Source organism: Chinchilla lanigera, unplaced genomic scaffold, assembly GCF_000276665.1.
Source record: "Chinchilla lanigera isolate Chin_1 unplaced genomic scaffold, ChiLan1.0 scaffold00040, whole genome shotgun sequence".
Lineage (NCBI taxonomy): Eukaryota > Metazoa > Chordata > Mammalia > Rodentia > Chinchillidae > Chinchilla > Chinchilla lanigera.
The window spans coordinates 8,636,631-8,640,910 of NW_004955441.1; the positions used below are offsets into that span (position 1 = coordinate 8,636,631).

Here is a 4,280-nt window from a genome sequence, read left to right on the forward strand (position 1 = left end):
ATCTACCTTGTTCCTTTTCATGTAATCGTCTATTTTCTCTTTCAAGTCACCTCTAAGTCATTATGTTTTAAGTTTACATTTTCTCATCATGGTAAACATGATGCTACTTTGCCTTCAAGTGGTTGAGACAGAATTTATATCACAAGGTTTGAATAGGTCCGTTTTTTATATTAATATTCATCTGGTCTTCATCATATGAAAGGTACTAGAATGGGCATGAAAGACACAACATAGTCTGCTCAGACATCACTCGTTTATAATCTTGAGGCATTAAGATAAACTTTTCAATATGCAATGACTAGCTACATGAGATAAAGTTAAAGAGAACAGAGAATAATTATTGGCATCTAAAGGAACACATCTATTTCTCTCTACTAAAAGTTACATGAGATTATCAAAGTAAAAGCACAAAGGCAGTATTTAAATGTTTGGCAGTCAGTTACTGAAAGACTAGTGAAAATTTTCCAAAAGGACTCATTTTAGCTATGGTATTCCTCCCCCAAAATATACATTAATTCTCAGTGAGAAGTAGCTGACTGAGGCTCTCTGAAGGGCCAAGACTTGTTAGGACTAGAAGACTATGGGTAAGTTTCCAATACCTAGATTATTTTGCAGCCTGTTCTACTGGAGAAATTGCTGCAACCACCTCCAAGTACAAATCCCGGGGATCCCATTGCCACCTTTGGGCACAGAATGCTCTGACAGTCAGATATCTCTTCATGTTACTTGGGTATCTCCCAAAATAAGTTCTGCAAGACATCATCTTACATCACTCTCTCCTTAATGTGACTCCCATTTTTGTTTATCTGAGTAACAAAACTTTGATCAGTTGTGTAAAATCTGATTGAAAGAGGCTAGGGATTTAGCTCAGCAGCACAGCGCCCGCCTGGCAAGAGCAAGGTTTGAGTTCAATTCCCGGTACCGGAAAAAAAGAAAAAAATCTGATTGAAAGAATTTATAAAAAGAAATCCGAGCATCTATAGTGGGTAGGCAAGATCCCTAATATATTAAATTCCTGTAATACAGAAGGAAGGTTCAAAACATACTAAGTGGTCATAGGTATATACACATCTGTAGGGAATATTAAAACAGTTTTTATACAGCATGCTTTAATGAATTTAGCACAGACTTATTACCTAGAAATCATATATGAAGTAATTGACAATGAAAGGTAATTTCCTGTGGAAAAAGCGAATAGTACATTCTTAGAGTAATTTTTAAGGGAAAAGAGTGAGAATCAACTTAACAGAAGCACAGAATTTTTCTCAAATTTATAGTCTTTTTTACCACAGAAATATCAAGCATACTGTCTGATCAATTATAACTTGTTAACTTTTTCTTCCTTAAATGCATTCAACTCCAACTTTGAATTTGCTAACTGAAAACCTAACTGCTTCTGTAAAGGAATTTCACAGGAGGAAATTATACCTGTAATAGGTATCTGCTTTACAGGGCAACTATTCTAGAATGTGTGGTATTTCTGAAAGCACAAGCCATTTTTAACATGTATCTGGTTGTGGCACTCCGCACTGGCTACTTCCTGCCAATAGCTTTCCATAAAGGAATCTGAGCTAAGAGTTCTTTTAACTGCCGCTGCAAACTGACAAGGCTCTGAATGTGCTCTTTTCAGCAGTAGGAGCTAAAAACCATGTCAACATCGTGCTGCTTTGGAGCTGGCTGGGGTAACTTCCACAGCACCAACAAAAGCCGCAGTGTGAGCGCAGATGATCTGCGCTGCTAGGAAAGCCCGATCCGTCTGACCGGGCACAGCCGTGAAGCCCCATCATCTCCACGAACTGAGGTATTAATGTGGCAGGCTGATACCTCCAGGTCACTTATTACAGAGGGCACAAGTAGTCAGTATCTGGGAGGCTCCTTCCTAAATACTGCAGGAGAGAAAAAACCCACTGGTGCTATCACCTTGACCTCAGCAAGGCAGCAGAGGAGGTGCACATTTGAGAACTATCTGATTTAAACAACAATGACCATAACTGCCATTGGACTGTGCTGGTAACCAATATTTTCTTCTAAGCTTTGTCTTTCCTTAGACCAAACTGTACAGTTCTCTTTTCTGGTGATAGCTGACCTTTGTTTTGAAGTGTTCTCAGAATACACTGAAAAGGATTTTTTTGAAAAAAAATCTTTAAAACAACATTTAGCCTGCTTTGTTATGAATATATAAATGTCAGCACATCAGGGCCAGCATCAATATAAATTTTGCTCGGTGGAATATTTTTGTCTCTATGATATTCAAACTTCAAAAACCAGGAGATTTGAGGTTAAAACCTAATGGGCTGACGTATTTTTGCTCTATTTTTATTGTATGGTTTATCTCTGTGAATTTTAGTTAGTATTTTCAACTAATGGAAACACACAGGCAAACAAACAAAATCAAGCATCCCTCTAACTCACATGGCTGAAGCCAGTATTAAATAAGGAAATAGTTCTGAATGCAAAATAATGGTATGTGAAATAGTCTAAGGACTCATCATACACATCTTGATGCAGTTCATTAACGTATAAACAGCAAACGTGATGTATAAAATTAGAAAAGATGATCAAATACTGCACTTTTCAATATAAACACAAAATCTATTTTAATTCTCTAAATTTCTATCCTGTGCTTTATATTTGAAAATCAACTTTCTATTTGAAACTCTATGGCCATTATTTTTTTACTGTATCCTCAGGGCCTTCCTCATGACATGTATAGTACAGTTGAATTTAAACGACTTGTGATTTCAATCATCTACAAAAGGGTCTTCATAAAAGAAACATTTTAAATATATTTAATACAAAAAAACACTTTAAAAAGAACATACACCCTTTTTTATTTTGAGTTAGAATGTTCATAATATTTAAAATTATTTTTAAAATACATATGAGGGACAGTAATTTGTATTTTAATATTCTTGATCTAGCAATGTAATGAAGATCTTTATAAAATTTTATTCATCATGTAGCAAAACAATCTGAACTGTTCCTGGGGAAGGAAAGCATAATGATTTCTGAGAGCTTTTAGTTGCCTTCTGATAATTCTGAGGTTCCTTGTAGGAACGAGTAACTGCTAGTTGAAACATTGAATTAATAATTAAGGATATTGCTTGCCAAGTTAAAAATTTAGTGACTGAAATAAATGGGTTACTTCTAACTGATTTCTGTCCCTTGGCAGATGAGATGTGGAACTGTAGACCTGAATCCCTGTTGAGATAGAATGACTATAGCCAACCACAGGACGACCGAGACTGGACACGTGCCATCAGCTGAAATCCATTAGATAATTACATTTCAACATAAAACACCCGTGTTGCTTCAATTAAATATTACACTTTCCATTCGATGCACTATTTTTGCCTTCTCTTTCCATTTTCATTTCAGGTTTGACATGAAAATGAAGTAGCTACTGATTTATTTAGGGAGACTGACAACATCACTTCAGCTTTAGGAAAAATAATGTCTGTGGTGTTTCTTATGAAATTGACAAATAGACTGCAAAACTGGAATATTGATTGATCATTTGAAAGTTCAAGTAAGAACAGGAGTGAGAAGCTCCTGGGCAAGATAATGAGTTGGTATTTTAAAAATATTTTAATCCAAAATATTTGAAGCTGCAGAGACTTTTCAATATAGTCCGGTCCAATTGTCAGCAAATCTTTCTATAGTGACTGTGTGAAGCTTGGTCAGAATTATTCTACTGTGCCACCATAGAGGGAAAACAGCCACAAGCAATACGTAAATGAATAGATAGAGCTGAGTTGCAGCTGATGTTCCGTGCAACCTAACCTATCATGTTTTTAAATTTACATCATTTTTATATAAATTAGCTAAAATGGTCTCTGTGAACGGGCTTCTGGGTTATTTATTTCTTTCCTTCGGGCTGGAATTCCTCCTTAGTTCATTTTCTATTGTTAATGACACAGTGCCATAGGTGAAATAGGTTGCAAGGAAAATAATTTTTTTTTCTCTCATGGTTCTAGTCCACAGTGAAGGGACCATCTGGTGACGACCTCGTTGCTGGCAGAATTCCAAATTCCAAGTTGGCTCAGGACATCAGGTGGTAAGGAATAGGGACTGCACAAGCTTACGTGTGTCTTCTCTGGTACCCTTATTTTTTTTCTTGAAGACAAGAGTATTCACTCATTAGTCCCATCTGAATTATCTACTCCAAACCACTTCCTGCCTCTCTTTAAATACCACAGTCAAATGAAGCATTGGGTTAAGTGCTGTTTAAGGGAAAGACAGTGGCATGGTTTCTGTCTAGATGTCCCCCCAAAGCCTCA

The 4,280-nt window shown here is 36.4% G+C and overlaps 1 long non-coding RNA gene across 1 annotated transcript; it reads left to right on the top strand.

Moving 5' to 3' along the window:
• The first annotated feature begins 1,565 nt into the window (after positions 1-1,565).
• Positions 1,566-3,338, top strand: LOC102019853. The gene is made up of 2 exons (XR_262060.1): positions 1,566-1,801; positions 3,173-3,338. It is a non-coding gene; the product is annotated as an uncharacterized LOC102019853 (long non-coding RNA).
• Positions 3,339-4,280: the final 942 nt, after the last annotated feature.